Source organism: Lissotriton helveticus, chromosome 7, assembly GCF_964261635.1.
Source record: "Lissotriton helveticus chromosome 7, aLisHel1.1, whole genome shotgun sequence".
Classification (NCBI taxonomy): Eukaryota; Metazoa; Chordata; class Amphibia; order Caudata; family Salamandridae; genus Lissotriton; species Lissotriton helveticus.
This window is the reverse complement of record NC_136068.1, coordinates 61,675,076-61,700,715: the sequence shown is the minus strand read 5'-3', so window position 1 is coordinate 61,700,715 and position 25,640 is coordinate 61,675,076. Positions and strand designations below refer to the sequence as shown.

The window sequence follows — 25,640 nt, the reverse complement described above, 5'->3', positions numbered from 1 at the left end:
TAAAGTAAAAAAAGACGGGAAATCTTGAAAGGGGTACATGGCCCTTCTGGGCATGTTAATGCTCACCTATGGTTTTGGGCCTCGGCACTACAGAAAGAGGATTGGATTTCGGCTGGTTTTTCCCCTGCTTGAGTACATTGGCCGGCAGTGTATCTTCATGGAGTTGTACATAGAAAATGTAGGTCCCCGTTGTTCTGTGAGAAGAAGCTACAATCATGGTCAGGTCACAGGCAGCTATACCCACCAGCGGACAAGTCCTCTCCTGCGCCTGCCTCTCCTCCTTTTTCATTGTGTTTCTTTTGTCTCAGTTTCCTCTCCATACTCCCTCTTCTTGGGTGTCTTCTTAGTATGATGACAAAGAGACTGGTTTAGAACTAAGGGAAAATATATGCAGAAGGAGCATTTCAAACCAATCATTCCTTATCTTTCCTTAAAATTTCAATTGCCTGTTGAAACGGTCTTGATACCAAAGTTTATGGAGAGCCGACATCCTTTGGGCAAAAAGCAAAAACAGCTCCCTCAGAATTTAACAGTGGATCCTCTCTAGGCAAGTCTCCTGGAGAAACCTTCCCGCTTTCAGAGGATGTGACGTTTCCAGTCCCAGTTGGCAAGATTGGGGAGCCTGCCCTTAAAAGATCTCTTGCAGGTCTTGTAATGCGTTTCGATATTCATACAGTCTATACCTCCCACTCACTTGCTAAAGACTTCCAGGCTCTATCCTCCAACATTCAGGAAATTGAGGGTTACTCTCAACTGATGGGAAAGATGAAGATTCAAGCCAAGTATCTCTAAGACCTGATGTTTGACACCTTAAGAACCCCGGCATTGCATCAGCAGGGGCAGTAGCCGCGGGGCACCATCGATATCTGATAAGATGGAAGTGGGTGCCATCCAGAAGAATTGTCTCTTAAGGGTGTCTTATTCAGGCATAAACAAACAAAACCTGGTCTCTTAGGCAAATTATTCATAGATGAAGTGTGTAAGTCGCTTCTATTATATATTCAGCGATAAAACTCCTCACATGTGGTAGTGTGCAACACTTATTGCCTTATTTTTTAAAAGAACTTTTTCAAACGGTCAGTACCACAAGAAAAACGAATGGTGACTAGTTTACAGACTTCTCAAACCATTCAGTACACCAGAAATAGTGTGAAAAAAGTGGGGGGATAAAATGACCCCTCACTGGCGACCCCTCACAACCTCACCAGATAGGCCCCCTGTTCTCATCATAGGTGGTCATTTTTATCCCAAAGAAAAAGTGTCCAACAAAATAAAATAAACCGTGCTAGTGCAGTAGAGTGATAAATGATCGCACTCCACGTTGTGACAAGAAGTGATTAAAATAGGCAGACACACCTTTTTCACAATTACTTCACAGATTGTGATCTGTCAAATTAAAAGATTGGCAGGTTGCTATCCTTGCAGACCAAAACCAAATGCCAACATGTTTCTTTGCCACAAAATTTTGGCAAATTCTTCATGTCCAGACAACTTCGTCACAGCACCAGTGTTGGACACACCATTCTTGTGGACTGTCAATTGGAAAAAGTACAAAAACCACTGAGTTAAAAACACAACTGTTCACCCCCAGGTAGATCCATATTCTGAAGTTAAAAACATGATAGTTACCCTCAATCAGCTTATATCGCTCGTGCCAGCTTGTGAGGTAACCTTGTAGTGTAACGAACTCCTCATGTGAGTCCTCCTTTATGATTGACCCTTCTGTCCTTTTGTCAATCTAAACCCATGCCCCAGAAGGAAGTAAGAGTTTAAAAAAAATATGTTGGTACTCACACATACTACATATTGTTGCACCAACTGTCACGATGTAACTTTGTAATCATGAACATAAGCCTAGGATAGATGTCTTGGGTTCCCTTAATGTATTCTGATGTTGTGGAGTATTCACATGCACCCAATACTACTAAAAAGTACATCGTTTGGCGATCATCACCAGCCCAACGGAAGGAAGTAACAGGAAGTAAAACACTCGTATCAACTCCTTCTACACCCATTCTTAATGTAAATACAGGGCTCACAATCTCAGGGCATCATGCACAATTTTGCGACCCCCATGTTCGGTCGTTTCTCGTTAAAAAGTGCCCCTAGACCAATGACACCACATCTAAAACCATAAACTTTCCATTTCTGCTGCGGTTATATATAAAAATAACATGGTTTAAAAAAATAATATATAGACATTTTAACATACATAATATACAGTTTTTGGAAGTCTGAAGCATTAATTGGTCCATGTAAAGTGTTCCTCCCAATGTTCTGGTATTATTCCGTATTGTGTTCAAGAGCTTCTGAGTTGGCCGTCTTGTTTGCTTTTTGTGAGCAGGGCACAAGGTTGAATTTTAATACTTGTGCATGAGCTAAGAGGAACTTTATTAGTTGGCAATTCAATGGAGTGTCAGTTGGATCTAAGGTCGCCATAATTTGCCGATCTGCACGCTCTTATGCCTCTAGTGTTCATGGCTTTTTTTAGAAAGGGGCTCATGCTTGAAATAAATTCGGACAAATACAGACAAAGTGGATGAATTCCTCCTTACTGCTCCCACATAGTCTGCAGTCTTTGGGCCCATCATGGACCCAAGTTGGCTGGTTCATGATAGATGGAAATTTACCCAGAAGTAGAGCCATTAACTGTAGTTTTCTGTGGGCCGAGAACATAATTGTTAAATATGAAGCTGGGATAAGTGATTTGTAATTGGATATTACCATCCAAGCATGTTTTCTTGCGGTAAAAGTGGTTTTGTCTACTAGCAACGAGTGGAACTTAGCTGATTTGTTTACAGCTTGCTTAAAAGTCCGGTAAGGCAGATTAGTTTCCCAGAGTTCTCTTGTACAAGTGTCTGTTAAGGCCTTTGTTAGGAAATGGGTTATGGGGACTTTGCGTCTTTCTCTATTTCGTCCCACAGAGCCTTATTCAGTTCCGAGGCTGCTATGTTTTGTTTCAAGCTGTACCAATGCTTGATGGTTGCATACTTCCTTCCCAACATTTCGTTTGTTACCCCAATGATCCAGGCAAGATTACTGAGGGAGTTGCAGAGGCAGTGATTGTCCTCTCATACTGAAAGAGTAGACCAGGGTCCACATTACTTTTTTAGCTAGTGGTGGAGCAGAAGTGGATCCTTCTGCTAACTTTCTCTCCCAGGAGCTAGATACCTTCCTTTTCCTTTGCAGACCCTGATCCCACTAAGACTGCTGGTCTGGAGATTACGAAGGAGGGATTACTGAGTAGGGGTTTGTCAATCACAGGTTCGATATCTTTGTAAGCCATTATAAATCCAACAGTCAACAGCCCTACCAAAGATGGTACACTGATGCCCAACAGTGAACACAGAGGTCTCTCAAAATATTGTGACCTTACGCCTCCTTTTATGGTACATTATCTTAGGAGAATGCTTTCAGGCTCTCCTATGGAGGCATGTCCACCAGCAATTTTACATATGGCTGCTGATACTATAGCTGAACCCCTCTGCAAATAAATGAATATCATTATCCATTCTGGAATGTATCCTCATTCTTGGAAACAAGCCATCATTAGACCTCTTCTGAAGAAACCCAATCTGGACTCTAGGTACTGTAAGAATTATCGTCCCATCTCCCTGCTCCCTGTTCCAGCGAAAATTCTGGAATTACATCTCAACAAGCAGTTTAGGGAAACTGCATATCGGCAATCCCGGCTCAATGAGTCGCAGTTCGGATTGAGAAGGCATCACAGTACAGAAACGGCCTTGGTTTCAGCCTCGGATTACATCAGGCGTACAGTGGACAAAGGGCAGCGAGTAGTGCTAATTCTCTTGGATCTGTCAGCAGCATTTGACACCATCTCTCCTACGCTGCTGCTGGACAGACTCCGGAGTCTTGGTATTTCTCCTCTAGCACTTGCCCTTCTGTCTTCATTCCTGACAGGGACATGCCATTGGGTGAACTTAAAATCTTTTCACTTAGACTCCTATTCACTTCCTTGTGGAGTCCTGCAGAGGTCTTCCTTGAATCCTACCCTTTTTAATCTATATGTGGCACCCCTCGCAACAGTAATTCATTCTTTTGGATTAGAGGTGGTGTCATTTCAACAAGTTGTGATCATTGTGCCATATTGTTCCTTGATGATTGTGAAAATCAGATATCAAATGTCATTATTGTCTCTGTGAACTAGACTCTAATAATAAGCTGTATTTTTTATTGTATGTTGTCGTATAGTGTGTGAATGAGGATATGTCTGAGCTGTATGAATGAGGTGATGTTTTATAATGAAATAAACGTGCTACACTTATTCAAAAAAGAATTAAAAAAACATTTTTTTCATATAGGTAAATTAGTATTTGTTGGATCTCTCTGTTTTTTTTTTATATATTCTGTCTTGTTGATTGTTGTCCATCATATGATGTTGATATTATTGTTGCCTCAAGTTCTTACACTTGAGTCATATGCAGATGATACACAAATTATGGCTACAATCCCCATGGGGCTGGGCTGATGGTCAGAGAATGTCCGTGGATGTATGTCCGGAGTAGCAGACTGGATGTCTGCTAACTTCCTTAAACTTAACGGGGGAAAAACTGAGGTGATGATATTCGGATCAGTGGCAACCAAATGGAAAAGTAACTCCTGGCCTCAATCTTTGGGATGCTGTCCGGTCCTGAGTGAAAAGGCTAAGAATCTGGGAGTCCTGATGGACATGGAACTTAGCCTCAAGACCCAAGTGAATCGTACCATTTCTACATGCTCCTGGCTCATAAGGATGTTAAGAAAAATCTTCCCTTTCATCCAGCGCTCAGCTAGGATCCAGGTAGCACTGGCCCTGGTAATGTCCAGACTTGATAATTGCAATGCCCTGTACCTGACTGCTAATAAGGGCTTACAACATAAACTCCAGGTACTGCAGAATGCACTGGCAAGACTCATTCTGGACATTCCCCAAAAACAATCAGCCAAGAAGGGATTAGAACACCTACATTGGTTTCCCATTGAACAACGTATCAGTTTTAAATCACTGTGTATGGTTCATAAGTCATTGCACGCTTCCTACCCTTTAAGGCTGAAGACCATGTTAAAATGGTATTCCCCAAGTCGATTATTACGCTCCTCACCTCAAATGTAACTACTGGTACCAAGAACCAAGAAGAGGAAGTGGGGGGATAAGGCTTTTTCAGTGGCAGCCTGTACGCTCTGGAATTCCCTACCCCTGGCGCTTAGATCTATCCCTCTTCTGCTCCGGTTCAGAAAAGCCCTTAAGACCTGGCTGTTCACAGATAAACGGTGAGCTGAAGTTCTTTCATTTTGCTTTTGGACTCCGTGGTATGTACGCCCTCTCTCTAGCGCCTTGATGTCCTTGGGTGACTACTGTGCTATATAAGTATCAAAATCAATCAATCAATCAATGAAATCTCAACGTGCATCTATTTTAAAAGTCCCTAAGGCAAACTATCTGCTATTGAAAGTATAGTTTTAAGACTGATTAAGGGATTAAGCACCAGATGTACTAACATTGGGAATAGTTATACCTAATTGCAATTTCGTGCTAATCGCACTTAGGTAATCACAATTCCTAATGTATGAATCTTTTATTTTTTTAAATAGCTTTTCCTAATGGCTCACAAATCAATCTACTCTATGAATATTAATGAGGTAGGTATCAATTTGCAACCCATTAGGAATGTTTGCCATCACAGGGATGGCGGCCTGCTAAGGTCAGCAGACCACCATGTCTATGATTGCTTCTAAATAAACTAATCTTTGTTTTTCTGTTGAAGTGCAGCCTGTTTTCCCTTAAAGGCAAACAGGATGCTTTTCAAAAGTGAATCAATCATGTTTGTAGCTGTTATCATTGGCTTGACACTATAACCAACTGAGACCTCCTATGCTGATCATATGCTTTCCCACAAGGCAAACTACCAGGCATACAGTCATCCAGTTATACAGCAGACAAAATTACAGTTGGCAAAGCAAAGTACAATCTCTCCTATGAGGGCCTAACAAGGATTCTGCCAGTCCAATTCTACTATACCCATGGTGTGCACTAAATGCTATTGAGGTTAGCGCATGTTTTTCACACTCAGTATGTTAGGCCCACTAACTCTTTTAATAAACAATCAGACATTTAGCCTTTTTCATTGACTTGTCGCCATACCCAGCTCAAGCCCTTTGTACTGAGTATAAGCTTTCCAAAAAGGCTACCCTCTGGCATACAATCTTAAAAATCGAAATGTATACATACATAGAGTTGGCAAAGCAAAATACTCTCTCTCCTAAGAAATCAAGGACTAGCAAGGATCATTTTAGTGTATATATTCTATCCCTACTAGGGTAATCTGTGAAATTATGTGTATCAAAATACCTGCCTGCAGGCTTTAGCAGAGATAATATTCCATCCTCAAAAGCCTATTGTCTCCAGTCATGGTTTTCACAATAAATGGGTCAGGCCTATTGGCTGTGTCATAAGGTTTCATCATAAACAGATAAAACCTATGAAATCTGGCATGAAATTCCCCATTAACTGATGAAGGCTTTACCCTTTAACAAAAACTAGACCAACTGCCTATGTTACAAAGTTTCCTAATAAGCAAACAAGAGCTATGGCATTGGACATAACGGTTCCAGTGCACCAAACAGGTATACAGCATTTCACTGTAGCCAACTCAGGCCTACAGTTTTCAGCGTAAACATTTCCACAAGACACCCATCAAACACACAGTCATAAAATTAGAAAGGTATATAAAAGTAGAGTTGACTAAGCAAAAGATTATCTCTCCTTAAACTGCCTACCAAGGATTCTCACTGAGGAAACTTTCTACAACCATGGTTTGTCACCCTGTATGATCAACACCAAATCATTGCCTACAACAGTAATCTATGAAATTCCATGCAACAAAATACCTACATGTAGGGGCTTTAAAGTAGAATAGTAACAATACACACTTAAATGCATATCAATGTTAAAATATGCTTTTCTCAATAAATATGTCAGGTCTAGTGCCTTAACCATACTGTTTTGTAAGAAACAGATCAGGCCAATAGCCATGATCACTGGCTTGCACCATAATCAACTCCGTCCTGCGGTATTGGCTAATACATTTGACACAAGCCAATACCTGCAATACAAGCAAGCTTTTTAATGGGAGCAACCCTGTCCTGTACTCAGTGACACTAACATGTCAGTGGAGTCTAAGCTCCTTCCAATGTATGACTCTGAAAGCCCTTGTTTGTGTTAATCCCATAAAGTCAGGCGACAGATGCACTGTCAAGTCAGAATTGAAAATCCATTTCGATGAGTGTACATCTGGGCTCTCAAAACTGAAATCTATGACTGTGCTTCTCACACCTGTACTGCCACTAGAGAAAGCAAACAGTGTACATATCTAATTATCTAAGACACTTTAATGGCATTACAATGTCATAGATGTGTTCCTGGCAGGCAGGAGGATAAATAGCATGTGTTTTCTAGAAGTACAACACTTTTGTCAAATCAACACATGCACTCTCAGCTACCAAGATGTGAGTGGAGCCAAAGCCCCTCTTTTGGCAGAGCTTCTCCAGCTCTTTTTTTAGGTTGATCATTTAATGTCTGACAATCAGATGCGCTGTCAAGCTAGACATACAATGGTTTCCACTGGTATATGTCCACCTGAAATGTCCTGTAGAGGAAACATAATGAAAGAAAAGGGCTACCTCTGCAGTTGCAAAAGTCTACTGAAGGGAAAACATGAATTATAAAGAACAGTAGCTATATTCACTCTTCCAGGGAAAGCACACAGCATCATCAATCAAATCATGTACTCCTGTCTCCCAAGATGTGGGCAGAGACAAAACCCTTCTCTCCTGGTGGATCTCACACAATTGTCTGACGCTCATAAAAAGTAGAATTGCACAGCCGGGTTCACTTTCCTTGGTGCTCAATTTTGCCATGTGAATGGAAAAGCATTGGTGAATAGTGTGGCTGGACATCTCCTACTAATTCAGTTTTCTATTACCAATGTTTCTGGATTCCAAAAAGCAGTACATCTGTACCTGTTCTTATGAGTACATTTACTGCTGCAGATTTACTAATTCTGATGAATTGAGACAAAGCCTTGAAGCATGTTGTATGTCTGTGATTGGCATGGAGAGTAAAATGGATTCTATGAAAAGTTGCATTATAAGGAAACCTTCAATTTTGTGGCTGCATTATACACAGACTCTGTGTAAGCACACACACTTTCACTTGCACATGCATACAGGTAAAGATCCACATAAACAAGCACTGCACAGAAAAAAACACACATACAACAAACCGGGGAACAAATTCACAGGCAACACAGGGCAAAACAGGATTCAAACTTTGGGGGTGGAAGGCTAACACTTGACCTAGGGGGTCCAGCAATAGGCCCATATTCAGAAATCTTCTGAGACCCAGTCAAAATTATTCATGGAGCTTCTATCCTGGTTCAATGTTGAATCTACATTATTGGAAAAATAGTGAATTCTCACTCACAAATGGCAACTTACAGCAGTCTAAATGGAATAGTTATTTTAGCAAAGAAGTTTGGGAAAGTCAGAAACCTGAGAGTGGAAGATATTTACCCTAGAGTAAAGAGCTGCTATCTTCTGTATTTTGTGATCAAGACATTGGAGGGTCACATGCACTCGAAATCAAAAAAGCAAAACAAATGAATGTGCAATGTAACTGCTGCTCATTTAAAGTCCTTTGGGTCAAGTTTGCAGTATATATGTAAAAAGAAAATCAAAATACTCCGGATGAGATGTGGAGGAAAGTATAAAAAGGGTAAAAAAGACATCTGCATTCACAAATCTTTTAATTTTTGAGACAACAATGAACAAAACAAGCATAACTTTAGCCATACTTGTATTTATATGTTGGTTTGAGAAATCAAGGAATGCAGACATATCTTCAAGCTTACAGTTGTAGTCCGGAATATATAGCACAGAATATCAAATAGCCTCAATATAATAGGAAAATAATGAAAATGTAAATAATGAGTATATAATATCAAGTGGCTGCAATATTATGACCAAAATATCAAAGCCCAAAATATTGAGAAGATAAGGGCATATAGCTAAGTTTAGATTTACTATTCACAACTCGAAATCTATATCCCTTGAATATATAAATATCGAGAACTAAAATATCGATAGTTTAGTCCTAGATATCTTGGTCACATATTCTATACTTGATTTTCTGGATCTGCACCCATGTTTACCATGCAACAAAGTGGGTGGCTCAGATCCCACTTTGATAAACAAGTGTTCTTTCCAGGTTGTACTCCAGACAACAACAGATGCACTAAGAGGTGTACCATTTCTGGACCTCAATGTGATCTGCCAAGCTAAAGCAATAACCAGGGAAAGAAAACGGGGTAGGCTTAACATAGAGACTTCCTTACCTTTCACCAGTCTTCAGTTGCACCCTTCACACCTGCAATCCACCAATTGGCAGTACTCAGAAGGCATATCAGCAGCAGCATCTTGCTAACCAAAAAGGCTTATGGAATATATAAAGGACCACTGTCTCCACACTCCTCACTTCACTGTCCGGGTCTCCCCGCTCCAGCTGAGGGAATATATGCTATATACTTCGACTGTCTGGGAGCACAGTTGTCACCTTCCATTTTGTGCAAGGACATGTCAGGGGTATTTAAAAGGATACCACTGATCTCCACTACTCTAGTTCACTCATACACAAAATGCATGTGCTACATTAGTGTCAAACACCAACAAGCTGGGTGTTAGTGCAAATACTTTTAATGTTTTTGTTGAATCTGTGTCTTCACACTTATATTTCCTCTCCCTAAGAAAACAATCACTGGGGGGATGGATGGATGAGAATACAGGATAGAATGAAAGGAGGACGATAACCAAGGCAAAAGAGGGAACAGATTGGCGACTAGTTAGGTTAGGAAGGTAGTGAAAGAGTTAAGTTGAGAGAGATTCAAAATAATGACAAGAGAAGAGAAAGAGGGACAGAAGAGAAGGGAATGTTCGGTGAAGAAATAGGGTTAATGTAAAAAGACCTCTTTGAGATGTAAGATTGCATGCGAAACACTGCCAACATAGAGGGCCCAATTCACAAAGGCAAACTTAGACCTGAAGTCTAAATTTAGGCCTGAATTAAAATGGCCATATTCACAAAGGTCAACTTAAACTTAGGTTTAAGTTTGCCTTCGTGAATTGACCCTTATACCTCAAGTCAAATCTTAAACTTCAGGGCTAAACTTAAACTTCAGGTCTAAGTTTACCTTTTTGAATTGGGCCCATGGTCTCTTTCTGATTTTAGAGTGCCATTGTAGATACTGTGGCTGTAAGGTGAAGGGAGACAGCCATACCACTTGGAAGATACAGGTTCCCAAAACCACCAGTTATCATTAGTCTATGGAGTTCAACCAGGAGTGGCTTAGTTGCGAAAAATTGAAGGGTGCAGCTTCCCTGAAACAATTAATGATTGTCTGTTGGGTCTATAGAGGTGCATCATAGGCGCATCCAACAGAAAGTAGTGTCTTTTATGGGGTTTATAAGGGTCCAACCAGGAAGATGCAAAAGCACAACCCCCTAAGAGGAACAGGTTTCTAGACCCACCAGTTAATAAGGGTCTACCAGGTCCAACTAGGAGCAGAGCAGCCCCCTGCAACAGATAATTGAGGGTTATAGACACAATCAGGCACCCAGACAAGGTAGTACGTGGGAAAGTACAATAGGAAAGTATCAATATCCAAAGAGTGGATTATGGGTTATCATCAGGTGAGTGTTCTTCAGGGTCAGAGACCCTGGTCGAGTGCCAAAGAATGTATCTGTTTGCTTCCATCTCCATAGTGAACGGTGCAGATTATGCAAGTGTGAGTTTGGGAAGATGGGGTGGAAGGCTCCAAAGTGTAGCTTTGGATGCTGGCTACAGGGCAGGATTAATCTAATAGGCTGAGAATTAGCACTCACCCAGGCTGAGAACCCTCAAACCTAAATTACACATAGATATTGGCAATGTGACATTGTTCTCGATCACAGTATAAGACCAATATTGGTTTTATGCGCAAATTACTAGAGCATTAAATCTGTGAATGGTAAAAAAAACCTGGGCTACCATCTTTGACAATTATCACATGTTTAAAGTAAGTTTAGCAATTCAGTAGACTATGGGCCAAATATACGACCACAATTTAGGGCATGGCCATGTACAAACCTCATTTTGTGAATCAGTACATTTTATTGATTCGCAAAATGAGGTTTGAGACTTGTTATTAGGAAGGGTAGTGCCAAGGGCATCCCTTCCTAATAACAAATCGCATTTGTATGGATGGATGTTTTGTGACCGCAATTAGTGATCCCAGGTACCACCTACTGCCCTTAAAACATGAAACTGAAAAGTTTTAATTTTTTTTTTCTTCTTTCAATGCATTCAACCCATTTGTGAATGGGTCGAAAAAATATTTTTAAGGGCAGGTAGTGGTCCCAGGTACCACCTACTGCCCTTAAAACATGAAACTGAAAAGTTTCACTTTTTTTTTTCTTCTTTCAATGCATCCTGTTTTCCTTTACGGAAAGTGGGCGGCATATAAACAACTACTGCTTTATTTAAATGCAGTCACAGACATGGTGGTCTGCTGATCCCAGCAGGCCGCCATCCCTGTGAGTGCTAGCCATTCCTAATGGGGTCATAAATTGCGCATGTCTCAGTCATATTAATGAGGCATGCAATTTGAAAACCCATTAGGAATCGCAAACAGTGTCTGAGACACTTTTGTACATCCTAATTTGTGAGTTGCAAATTGCGACTCGCAAATGCAATGCAATTTACGAGTCACAAATTTGGGGGAACATCCTTTACAACACAACTTTTACTCCGCACTACCATCACGACGCAGCTATTACAACGCAAGTCGTTACAACGACTTGCGTTGGAGGGCGCTGTAGAATAGGGAGGGAATAGTTTAATTTTTCTATCCAACACCTTCCCTATTATCCACGGGGACTGGAGTTGGAATAGAAAATTGAACTATTCCACTATCCAGCGCCCCCAACACATGTCGTTGTAACGACTTGTGTTGTAAAAACTGCGTTGTAATGGCATGCGGAGTAAAAGCATGCGTTGTGATGTCATACATCCCAAATTGGTGTGTCGTTCATCTGGCCCTAGGTATATTGGGGTAAATAATAAAGTGTGTGGATAAAAACACTGTAAGAACATTCAGTTATACGTGAGCAAACACTCACTTGAAAGCTTGGACACATTATTTGATAGTGCACTGTGGGTCTTCTCCTAAAAATCCAAAAGTGGAAGCTATTTTGGGATATAATAAATGTTAATAAAGGAATACTTTCTGCTGTTGCACATCTACATTTGATGATTTGGGTTTAACTGCTGTTAAATTTCAAGAATTAGCTTTTGGAAATTTCCCAGTGATCTTGTCCAATCCTGTCTCTTTCTTATACTATTTCTTAAGGGCTCTTTGTAACCTACACTTTTAACAAACCCTGAGCCAACTGGTTTACCTGAAACAACTTTATGTGTGAGGGCTTTACATCATTAGGAAATAAGGGCCAGATGTAGGTGGCCAATTACCGGTCGGTAACGGCCGAATTCGGCCGTTACCGACCGGTAATTGGATTTTGAGATGTAGGGCATGCATTTACAGAATCGGTATTTTACCGATTCTGTATTTACCGATTCAGTAAAAGTACCGAATCGGTAAATACAGACTCGGTAAAATACCGATTCTGTAAATGCAGATGTAGCTGGCACATGTCAGAGTGCCACAGGGCTTTAAGAATCGGTATTTTACCACCCAATCCAATTGGGTGGTAAAATACCGAATCCAGGTGTGCATGCACATGTGTGCATGCACACCTGTGCCATGTGACACACAGACATGCCCTTAGGGCATGTCTGTGTGCCACATGGCGCACATGCCTATTTTTGGGGTGCCAAAGTGTGTCAAAGTGACACCCCCTGCACCCTTGCTAAAATCGGTATTTACCGATTCTGTAATTACAGAATCGGTATTGCCCATTGATTCCTATGGGCTGCAAGGCCCATAGGAATAAATGGGCAATACCGAATCGGTATTTACAGAATCAGTAAATTCCGAATCTTAACGATTCGGTATTTACCGACTCTGAAATACCTACATCCCCCCCCTCTATTTTACCACCTCTTAAATACCGATTCGGTATGAATCGGTATTTAAGAGGTGGTAAATTAAAATTACTTACATCTGGCCCTTAATCTCTTAGTCTGAAAATACATGTTCTAATGCTCCGGGAGTTAATGCAATGGGCCTATGCAAAAGGCCTACTACCCTTCTATCAAACAGGCTTTCGTGAAGGAGGGTCAATGGTAGGCAGTATAGTTGTCCTACACACACAATACTCAACTCCTAACAAGGGAGAGAGAGGGGGTCCTAGGGAAAATATTTAAAGACCCAACAGTTTTAATCTCCAAATCAACTGATACATAACACAAGAAAACTGATGGTCTAGGGTGCAGCCAAAGGAAGGTGTATATAACCATAGACAGAAGTAAGCCAAACAACCCACATTGAATGTTTCATCAATCTAGCTGTAAAATAGAAAAAGATTGATAGAGCCTTTAAGACTTCATGTCAGGAGAAACCCTGAGGAGGGCAGAAGAATAAGGATTTCCATCAACTGCCCTTGGTGGCCAGTGTCATCATTTGGAAAACCAAAGGCGCCCTATGTCACCTCAGCTCTTCTGGCAATGAGCCAAACGTTGGTAAACTGGGCGTATAGTGACACAGTAAGAAAGTGCAGTGCAAGAATTATAAATGTGAGTGAGTTAAAATAGTTTCAACAGTGGTCCAAAACCCTTTATTACTGACCACTGGTGGACTTATTAAAAAATACAGTGTCGGTTTCGAACAAATCTACCGAGAATGGTCTACTAGTTTCAGCCGCTATGGATGTAAGAACCCCGGCTTTCTTCAGGACCTAATTAATTTTGCTACTGCATTAAGTATAGTGATAATATGAAAACCTAACACACATCATAGTGTAAAATATATGTGACCAATCACAATACCTCCATACAGGATGGTTGATACTTCATACCTGTAAGAATAAAACAAGCATCAAGAGCAAAATCCACAGTGTGAGTGCTGTCTCATTAGTTGCCTACTGGCCTGTTCTGGGTTGTCATATAGCGTTACAACAAAAATAATACACTCACCTATCCTATATGAGGTAAAAAGCCTCACCTCACCTGGCTCTGACTCAGGTCGAAAAGGAGGCACCGCCCTGCAAAATGAAAGTAACACGTGCAGGATACAGCCATTAGCCTCACATATATACATTTATATGTAAGGTCAAACTCTTTTAATCAGGCTAGTTTCTAACAATAAAATCCAATTGAAAAGTAAAGAAATCCATCTGTCCTCCGAGTCAAATATGTAATGAGTATAATTAAAATTAAAAAATGTCTGCAAAGTTACTTCCAGACCATAATGAAATCCTAAATGGGACTGCTATGACAGGTTCTTAAATGTTCAAGATAGTCAGGAAATGAGACATAATTGAGGGTCCCAAGTGTACTTATCTCTATCTAGAGAAAGGCATTAGTGAAGACGAATATATACCCAGGAATTGCATGGATAGGAGCAAAGTGTATGCAAACATATACAGAAAAATACAGAAAAATACAAAGATATACAAAGAACAGGACTCCAGACAAGATCGGCGGCAGCGCGAATCATGTCGGTGCCCCAGTGTGCTACATAGACTAAGATAGCATAGTTACACTAGTCCGCCCCAAGCGAAGTTAAAAACGGGAGAAGCGGAACGCCATGGAGGCATTGCTTCTGTTGCAAACGGGGCTGTAATCGTAGCGTGTGTCATTCCGCTTACCTCACCGTCGGTACCCCGGGTATGTCCTGAGGCAGGGGGAGGTAGCGTTTCTCCGTGGCGGCGCCATTAGTATAGTTCGCGAGGAAACACATGACTCCTGGCGTCACCAAATCTCAGCCAATAGGAAGCAAGAACTACAAATTGACGTCAGCGGGATGTTTGAAGTAGTCCGCTGTAAAGCTCTTCTTCCTGCCTACAGCGTTTGTGGCATGGGAATCAATAGAGCCCTGTTATGTACAAACAATTATACACAAAAGAGGGCTAAATTTAGAATATGCTGATTTCCAGAGAAAACGAGGCATTTTATGAAGTGGATATTATGGTGATAGGATGTGAACGGTGTTTGTGAAGCCTAACGATGCATTCATCGAACGGATATTAAAATGATAGTATACCTCACAGTATTGGGAAAAGTTCTAGTGATGAGGCAATGAAAAGTCGCAAAGGGCATGTCTTATTACTGTGCTCTAATTGCCACACCCTATTTACATGGTAGAATAGATCTGTAATGCTCTCATGTGTGTAAGTGTTAGTGTCCTGTAGCTCACTGTCCGGCACATATTTTGGAACCCTTCTATTTAGGGACTGTTCATAAAAGTGTCCATGGAATATCATCATTGAGACCTTGTTTATCACTTTTGAGCCTGAACACCCATCTCTGTTCCTTCTGGAATAGGTATCTAGTCTTATCACTCACATGGGGGGGTATACTTGGTTTCTCCAGAACTGTCCAGAAGAAATCTTCGGGTTTGTGTCTAAGCTCTATAAAATGTCTCGTGAGTTTGGTATTGGATTTGCCACACCGAAAAGTACTCTTATCCTCCAACATCCGTTGTCTCACTTTCCTAGTGGTCATACCCACATAGCGTATCTTACAAGGGCACTCAATTAAGTAGACTAGATGGTCACTGTTACAGTTTGAAAACTGTGTCTGGATCCAAGGTCTTTGAGTTCCAATGTCAACGCTTTTGGTCTGTTTCGTCTGAGGGCACATAGAGCAGTTACCACAGGGAAAGTGACCTTTGACCGGTGGTAGGTCCCATAAGGTGTTGTCCGTGCTCGGTTTCATCAATGGCCTTGTATGTACCAAAGCATCTCGTAAATTACACCCTCTCTTGAATGCAAAGAGCGGCATAGGGATCCGTTCATTGCGTGTGTTCAAAAAACGCCAATTCTTTCGAATACATTTCTGTAAGGAATTGCTCAGAGTGCTGATGGTATTGACAAGAGTCATGCGTTCCAATGGTGGTTTTACATCTTTAGGCTCCAAAAGGGCTTCTCTATGGTTGTTAGAGGCTCTCTTACATGCCACTTTTACCAAGTGTCTGGGATACATCTTATCCTGTAGTTGTTTGGATAGATTGTTAGCATGGTGTCTGTAAGTCTCCGATGTGGAACAGTTCCGCTTAAGGCGTAAAAACTGGCCGAAAGGGAGATTCTCTCTTAATGATTTGGGGTGCTGGCTGTCAAATCTCAGAAGAGAATTACAAGCCATTGGTTTCCGATAGAGTTCACTCGATAGACCAGTCGGAGTGACATAAATAGAAAGGTCTAGAAATGAAATTCTATGTTTGCTAAGTTCTAAGGTGAATCTTAGGTAGCTGTTTTGTGTATTGAGCCAAGCGTGAAAGGCTCGAACTGACTCTTCGTCACCCCGCCAGATCAATAAAATATCATCAATATACCTCTTCCAGAGTCGAATCGACTCATGGAAGGGATTGATGGTGGACAGGACATGCATTTCTTCGAACCTGTGTACATACAAATTCGCCAGGCTCGGCGCATAAACACTGCCCATACTTGTACCTGACACCTGTAGATAGTAGGTCTCCTCAAATTGAAAAAAGTTCTCTTTCATGGCAAGGTAAGCTAAGGTCATGATGAAATTGACCGGGGTTATGGAATCAAGTTCAGTATGGCTTAGAATGTCAGAAATAGTTTCAAGGGTCTCATCCTGCGGAATCGATGTATACAACGACACTATATCTAGAGATACAAGGATGTCAAGATCAGGGTTAAAGTCCACTGTGGGCAAGAGTCTAAGTACATCCTTCGTATCCTGTAAATAGGTCGGCATCGTTTGTACAATTGGCCGCAAAAAATGGTCTACAAACGTCGAGAGTGGTTCCAAACAGGAACCAATGCCTGAGATAATAGGTCTCCCTGGCGGAGGCCTTTGGACTATATGAATTTTGGGGAGAATATAAAAATAGGGCATGACAGGGTGGGTTGTCTGTAGATATACTGATTCCTGATTAGTAATCCATCCCTATGTCAGAGCCTCATCCACTGTTTCCTTAATGATTTTACATACCCGAGGAGTAGGATCTTCTTTGAGGGGGCGATAGCAGTTTCTGTCGCTTAGTTGTCGAATGCACTCAGATCTATAGTTCTCTGAATCCATAAGGACTGTAGCTCCCCCCCTTGTCGGCCGGTTTGATTATAATCAACCGGTCGTTTGTCAATGCTTCCAGTGCTTGCAACTCTTTTTTGGGGATGTTAGAGTACACCTTTCCTTTGTTGTTTTCACATAGAAGCCTGACATCCTCGAGGACGGCTCTCTCAAAGGCCAAAACTTGAGGTGGTATCAAGTGTGTTGGAGGATTAAAACTAGACCGATTTTTGAGGCCCGTGTTTGTACTTCCAATCTGAGTATCAGACGGTGTTTTGTCCTTAAAGAAATGATGCAGCCTGCACTTTTCTAAAGAATTGGGATAGCTCACGTTGTACTGTGAAATCATCCCCCTTGTTTGTGGTGACAAAGCCTAGACCTCTATTGAGGACTGATACCTCATCTTGTGTCAGTGTCTTAGAGCTAAGATTGACTATCAGGTCCTGATGTCCTGAATCCATCACAACTGTCCTTGGTTCTGCCCCTGATTGGTTTTGGAGCGAGTTCCAATCTGGTTCGGAGCTGTCGATGCTGGGTTGGCATGCGTTGGTACTTGTTGGTTCTGTGGGTTCCGTCGTCGCCCACGTGACCTTCCTTGGCCTCTTCCTAAAAAAGGCTGCTGGGGAAACATAGGTTGGAAAGGTTGCCATGGATTGGGTGGTTGAAATTGTGTTGGAGGGAAACCCCATGGGGTTGGAGGCCACCACTGTTGGAATTGGGGGACATTCTGACCCCCTCCTGAACGGTCTCCTCCCTCTCCCTCTGGGATGGTATTGGCCCTGATCATTGGGGTTCTTAAATCCATAGCGGCTGAAACTAGTAGACCATTCTCGGTAGATTTGTTCGAAACCGACACTGTATTTTTTAATAAGTCCACCAGTGGTCAGTAATAAAGGGTTTTGGACCACTGTTGAAACTATTTTAACTCACTCACATTTATACTTCTTGCACTGCACTTTCTTACTGTGTCACTATACGCCCAGTTTACCAACGTTTGGCTCATTGCCAGAAGAGCTGAGGTGACATAGGGCGCCTTTGGTTTTCCAAATGATGACACTGGCCACCAAGGGCAGTTGATGGAAATCCTTATTCTTCTGCCCTCCTCAGGGTTTCTCCTGACATGAAGTCGTAAAGGCTCTATCAATCTTTTTCTATTTTACAGCTAGATTGATGAAACATTCAATGTGGGTTGTTTGGCTTACTTCTGTCTATGGTTATATACACCTTCCTTTGGCTGCACCCTAGACCATCAGTTTTCTTGTGTTATGTATCAGTATAGTTGTCCTCTCATTCCTTGCCCATGAAGCCACGACCCACTGCTGCTGTTTGTTTGTTTCATCAACAACTCAGCAGCATTCAACAGATTTGCCCGGAACATGTTATGGCATGAGTTAGTGGATTAGTAGCATCATCCCAATTGCTACTAGCAATCATGTGCTTTTACCCCAGGACCTGGGTACGAGTAAAGTTCATGAGAGAGATGGCGACCGCCAAGATTAACACTGACCGTGGTCTGAAACAGAGCTTTGTGCTGGCGCCACTGCTTTCAATCTTTACACCGCAAAGGTAGGCCCAGCCTTAGCAGAAGCCAACCTAGTCATACCTAAAATTGGAGACTGGAGACTTCCACTCATACAATATGCTGATGATCTAGTACTGTTCAACCATGCAAAATCTGGTCTGCAAAAAGCCCTCAATGCCCTGAACATATACAATCTCAGGAATGAGCTTGTGGCTAATGGGAGGTAAATAAAAGTAGACATTTTCTGGAGATATCCTAAGAAGAGGCTTACCAGTTGGGACAATGAGGCTGGACTTTGTTCAACATTATATCCATCTGGAAGCATGACTATGTGAAACTGACTGACTGACTTTGCAGCTAAACAAAATGAAAAGCAAAGCAATAATGTCAACATATGCCTTGTGCATATTAAACTCAATACATGACAGCCCCACAACTACTGCCATTCGGAGGATGGTTCGTGCCAAACTTCTCCCTGCCCTCAACTATGCTCAGCAAACATTTCCCGGCATGATGGGCACTGCCGTAGAAAAGATCCAGTGCAAAGTCTACAAGAAGATATTCCACTTTCCATCTCACACAAGGAGTACCTTTGGCTGGTGCAACAAAACCAGGAAAGCTAGGCAATTCTTGCTAAATACTGTTTTCAGGGATCACTGAAAGAATATCGACGGACAGAATATCGACCATCAAAAATATCGTTGAGAAAATATCGACAGTCAAAATATCGAGTTTCTATCTACAAACAGGTAAGTACAAAAATATCGAGTTAAAAATATCGTTTACAAAAATATAGTTGTAAAAAATATCGTATTTACTAAAAACAGTGTTAAATTAAATTAATATTAATAATTAATTACTAAAATATACATAAAATTACTTAAATTAACTTATAATAATTAAATAATTAATGAAAGTTAAATAAAAAAATGTTATTTCATATTTATTAAACATATATATATATATAGTAATAAAATATAATAAAATAATACCCAAAAACTGAAAACTGACCCTGAACCCTAAAAATACCCCTTTACCCAAAAACTGAAAACTGACCCTGAACCCTAAAAATACCCCTTTACCCAAAAACTGAAAACTGACCCCGAACCCTAAAAATACCCCTTTACCCAAAAACTGAAAACTGACCCTGAACCCTAAAAATACCCCTTTACCCAAAAACTGAACACTGACCCTGAACCCTAAAAATACCCCTTTGCCCAAAAACTGAAAACTGACCCTGAACCCTAAAAATACCCCTTTGCCCAAAAACTGAAAACTGACCCTGAACCCTAAAAATACCCCTTTACCCAAAAACCCAAAACTGACCCTGAACCCTAAAAATACCCCTTTACCCAAAAACCCAAAACTGACCCTGAACCCTAAAAATAAAAACGATATTACTTCACTTACCTTAAAAACGATATTTTGGCTGTCTAAATTCTGTCCTGTCGATATTTTCTCCAAACGATATTTTGGAGTCGATATTATGTCCAAACGATATTTTGGAGTCGATATTATGTCTGTGCACCGTTTTCAGGCAACAGCCCCCAACAACACCATGAAGGCCATAATAAAAATAATTTTTACATCTACAAACTAGCCCAGGTCCAATAATCTGGTGGTAGCTAAAGAATATCTACAACTTGCAGGGGAGGACTGGGACGACAATTTGATTATTTATACTTGCATTAAAACCGCAATAAAAAACAAATGTGACATTGTTTATTAGAAGTGGACATAGAAGACCTCCCTACCCGGGCTTTTCATGGCGCCACAACTGCACAGCTCAGCCAAGTCCCATCTCCATCAAGCAGTATAAAAGCACATTTTAAAACTTATACTTTTGGCTACATTAGTCCTGCTTCCAATCAGAGATTTGAACCCAACTTGGAAATCCATTGATAATATCAACAGTTGTAGACAATGTAACCCCAGAAGAGAATCCTCGACACACATAATTCCCTGCAGTCCAGCATTGCAACATCCCCGCGGACTCCTACTGAGGCCTACTTACAGCGTGGGATTCCGTCGGCCAAAGAGGTCATCCCTCTTTTGTACAGCATGGACTCAGTGGCAGACAAGGCCAAGTTTGGGAAATTCGTAATGCAAGACCGAAACTTGTTAAAGAACATGAATAGTCTACAGCCTTCACACTTTGGGGTTCATCTCCCACTGTTGGCAACATTAAATGGGCTTTGTATTGAAGTAACAAGCATTGACTAACCCTGTCGCTGGGTCTTTACAAACTACGGAACTTTGTATCTGAATAACATAGACCTCAATTTGTACATACAACTAGTACCTAATCTGCTGTGGTCCCCTAACAGCCATCATGACCGTCTTGATCTTGAGATGTCGCCCCCACAAGAATACTTATGAGGCTGGCTGCACTTTGGAAGTCACACTATCCTAGGCACATAACATCTTAACTATAAGGCCCGTTGTTGCAACAAATCTTGATCAATTCTGCTGCCTCGGCCCACAAATTGGAGACCTTTGGTACATTCTGTATGGACCTGTCACCACGTAATTGCCATTTTATCAAACATACATTTTAATGCACTGCACTTTGGCTCTATGGGTTGTGTCACCATGCCCAGTAGGATCATGAGCCATAGTCTCCTAGGCACGCGTAGCCTCTGTATACGACCCTTCATAAAGCCATCCACACTTTACAAAATGAACTTTAAAAGACACCACACTTTGCATTTATGGTTTGTTTCATCATGCCCAGTATGCCCTTGAGTCGTACTCTTCTAGGCACATCAGCACCTTATTTACGAAGTCTCGAAAATTGTTGACACTGTATCATTTCCATATATAAACTTTTATTATGTTTTCTGCACATAAAAAAACCACAAATTCCTTCAGGCAGTGTTCTTTGGACTTTAGCTTTAGGGGTTGTGTCATTATGCCTAGTAAAATACTGAGAAATCTGTGCCTTATAAAACACAGACCTTGTGCAGTTCCTGCATATGATTCTTCATTATGTAATCTGCACTTCACATTTAGGCTTGTTATTTTGCACCTTAGCTCTATACTTTAGCTGTACACTACCTGGCAGTACACTTTACACATTAACGTCCCGAGTCCTGTGGAATTTCATTATTACTACCTTCCGCACCATCATGACATGCTACATATATATCATTAGCACGCACTATCAAAATGTAATGATTCTAAGGAAAAAGAGGAAGCTGTTGTGATCAGATTTTTCTAATGCACTGCATTAAAGTTTTGATTTAATCATATAGTGCTGTATATTATGTTCTCATATAAGAAAGTTATGTTATTTTAGGAGTGTTTATTGTCGTGTTCTCTCACACTGTGGTATTTGTGTTTTATGTAACTTATAAGTTAACTAAGTAATCGTACAATAGATTGAACATTGACATCAAAGTATACCTTATTTCCTTTTTAAAAAGAGGAGACAGTGATGTGAGTTTTCACACAATCACGTATGATGTTTCTCCGCTGACCAGCTGTTGTTTTGTATCACAGGGTCAGCTACAGTAAACACATTGGAAACTTCATAGCTGATCACCATGAACACCATCACTGTCTATGAAAATGGCCAGTTCAAGGGGCTCAGTAGAACATTTACAGCAGATGTTGTGAATCTGGTATTGGAGAACTTCGGAGACTGCATCTCGTCTGTGAAGGTGGTGGGGCAGCCATGGCTAATGTACGAGCATCCCAACTACCAAGGAGGGTTCATTCTTCTAGAGGAGGGAGAACATCCTTCGCTTGACATGAATGACAAGGCATCTTCTCTTAAGCTGATCACTGATGACCTGACCAATCCAAAGATCACAGTCTATGAGCATCCCAATGCCGCTGGTAGTCAAACAGTTCTGACTCAAGAGACCAATCTAATGTTTGGAAACATGAGTGATAAGATATCCTCCCACAGAGTCCAGAGTGGGGCATGGCTTCTGTACGAGCATCCAAATAGAGGGGGGAGGTATATTGTAGCCAGGACTGGTGAATATCTGGCAAACTACTGTGATATTGGTTTCAACGATCAAGTATCCCATGTGTATCCTTTGCGCCGTGGGAAAGCCTCTGTGACCGCCACACTTCTGTGGGGCAAGAAAAAGATAGAGAGTGAAAAGAACATTCAGGCAGATCAGTATTTTTACGTCAACAACACAGACAGTGAGCAGGAGTTCACTGCTGCTTCTTGCAAAGAGTATGAGAAATATGTCTCCCATAGCTTTGAATTCAGCAATGAGTCTTCAATCAGGGTGGGTGCTGAATTTAGCTTGGGAGGAGTGGCCAATATTTCAGCAGAGGCGTCCAACACCTTCTCAGTAAAGAAAGATGAGGTTGAGGCAGTCACCACGAGGATGAAGGCAGAGTTAAGTGTGCCGATGAAGGTACCACCACGCTCAAAAATAACAGTCAGTTTCATGAGCAAGGAGGTTACCATCTCAGTTCCAGTGGAGCTGAAAATGTTCCAGGGGAGTAAGACGGTGACTGAATATGGCACATACCGCTGTGAGTCTGGCACAGATATCTACATAGATGTGGAATCTGAAACCATTAGTAAATAGTAGTACCTGCCACACCTTCTTCTTGTTAGGGGCTATATCTCAACATTGATTTGCTATTTGTGCTTTTTTTTAAACTGAGAAATATTTAAAGGATTCTTTTAGGGCTTTCATTTTCACACACCATATTTCACAAAACATCATTAGATCGCAGGCAGTCGTCCTAGGACCCAACTAATGCTCAATGACATAAAATTTGTTTTTTTCTGGTAGGTTCACAATGAATGCTGACCCCTTACAAGAATATCAACCAATGGCATATATGAACTGGGTCATTGGTTGTCATTGCTGCATAGCAGTAAGACTGTATCCCCGAGTCAGAAAGACAAGGCTATACTCTAACCTCTCAACGGCAGTCACTGGGGTACTGATGTATGGCTGGTTGTTTTATACCTTAAGGCTGTGCTGTGATTGGCCAGTGTGCATTTATGATGCACTTCAAGCTGACTGCACACTTGAGGTGCTTTGCGGCAGTGATTCGCTTGTGCCTGCAGGTGTGCCATACCTTGCTACTGATGTCTACTGCTGCATCAATGTCTGTCTGCTCTCAGCGAAAACTCTGCTAGGACAATTGTCTGCCCATTTTGTTTCATTGCAGCAACAATGGATATGTTGTACAGCACATAGCATTACTCCATGCTATATATATATTTATATATATATCCCCTAAGCATCTCTGCTTGAAAAATCTCTTGCTGAAAACTTGTGCAAATCAGACTAATTCATACCCTAGAACCCAATTGCCAGAGCTGCACATGTAATCATCTGCTGTCCACATAACAGGAGTTAAATCCATACTCTGACTGTGTGTTACTGTTCTCTGTAGTCGAACATCTGTCCCAAAGGCTTTAGTTGATGTACTATATATTAGATTACTGGTGCCCTGCTCAATGTTTTTGTATCAGCCAAATACTGGAAGCAAGAGCATAAGTCCCTGGGTGAGTAGGACCATCTCTATGGTTTTCAATATCAGAAAAGCACACTTGAAGAATTTTAGACCAATTCACAAAGAAGGACCTAAAGCTGTACTCGTAGATTTACACATACATTAAATTGTAGATTTACAGCTTTCTTGAAAGCTTACATTTTTTCCAGGAATATGCATGGTCCCGGTATAGAATTTCCAATCATTGGATGGTCATGTGACATTCACAGATATATCCCACTCCTCTGCAGTGTTACCCATAGCAGCGCACTCTACACAGAGAGAATAGAAGTCCCTGTGCAAATACATATTTTTGATTTTGTTTTCATCCTTGGAAACCTACAAACCCAGCACATTTCCAGATGATAATTCCTCTTCTCACATGGCTGATCTACAACTCTGTCCAGACAAGAAAGAGGAAGAAGAAGAACTTGTGAATGCCCATAAACATCACTAACCCTGCCTGGAATGCCCACTTCCTACCCTTGATTGGAATGTGTAGCTGCAGAGCACACCAATAGGCTAATGCCTTCCTGGAATCACTTTATGAGTTCCTTGCAGGTGCAACTGAAGTACATTAACATATGTCAATATTCATCCAATCAATGAGACAGTGGCATAACAAGGTCACCGTAGGGCCCAAATGCAAGCATCAAAAATGCCCCCTTTTGTGAGGAAAAAACCCAGTGATATTTCTGGTGCAGAATGCCCTGCTGGATCCTAGCCTCAGGTGCAATTGCACCTGCTGCTCCTATGGTAGCTACATCCCTGAATTGAGAAACATTTAAGTGCAGCTGTACTGGATTACTCGACTTTAGATTGTTTGCCATTTTTTCTCATTATATTACATTTTAGCTGGTTTAAGTAGAATATTTGTGTACTTCTTTTAAATCTAAACAAATAACACCCCATGAAATGAAATTAACAAAGTACATTTTTGTACATTTGTGTAAAATAAGGATTACTTTCTGCCATGGGTTTTTCCCCAGTATTGGAATCTAGTCAATTATCAGTGTTTTCATTTCCTGTTTGATTATATCTGTTTCTGGTTGAGAACGAATAAAGCCCAATTTTCAACAGTTCAAGAGTGCATTTGTGTAATCACTATTTTGAATTGGAAAACTTTATTGTCACCATCACAGCACTGATATACTGGATGTTTACCAAAGTGCCAGGGTAGCAAAAGTGGCTTCAATTACTTTGACCTCTCTCCTCATGATAGCAGAGGAAATTACCACACATGAACTTTGACTCTGATGTCATCACAGGAAGTTGCTCTACCAAACCTTTGGGCCGGATGATAATACAGGAAGTGACATCACTCAACATCAACAAAACGTACAAGAATCTCATGGTAAAAATAAATATACTAAAACTGATGAAAGGTTACTC

General features: G+C 41.1%; 1 pseudogene across 2 annotated transcripts in view; it reads left to right on the top strand.

The window, feature by feature from the left end:
• The window catches only part of LOC144768047 (epidermal differentiation-specific protein pseudogene), a 33,216-nt pseudogene extending 7,977 nt beyond the window's left edge, over nucleotides 1-25,239 (top strand). For both annotated transcript variants that reach the window (XR_013598432.1, XR_013598433.1), the window contains exon 3: nucleotides 22,272-25,239. The product of XR_013598432.1 is annotated as an epidermal differentiation-specific protein pseudogene, transcript variant X1 (transcript). The remainder of the gene's footprint in view (nucleotides 1-22,271) is intronic.
• The last annotated feature ends 401 nt before the right edge of the window (nucleotides 25,240-25,640 follow it).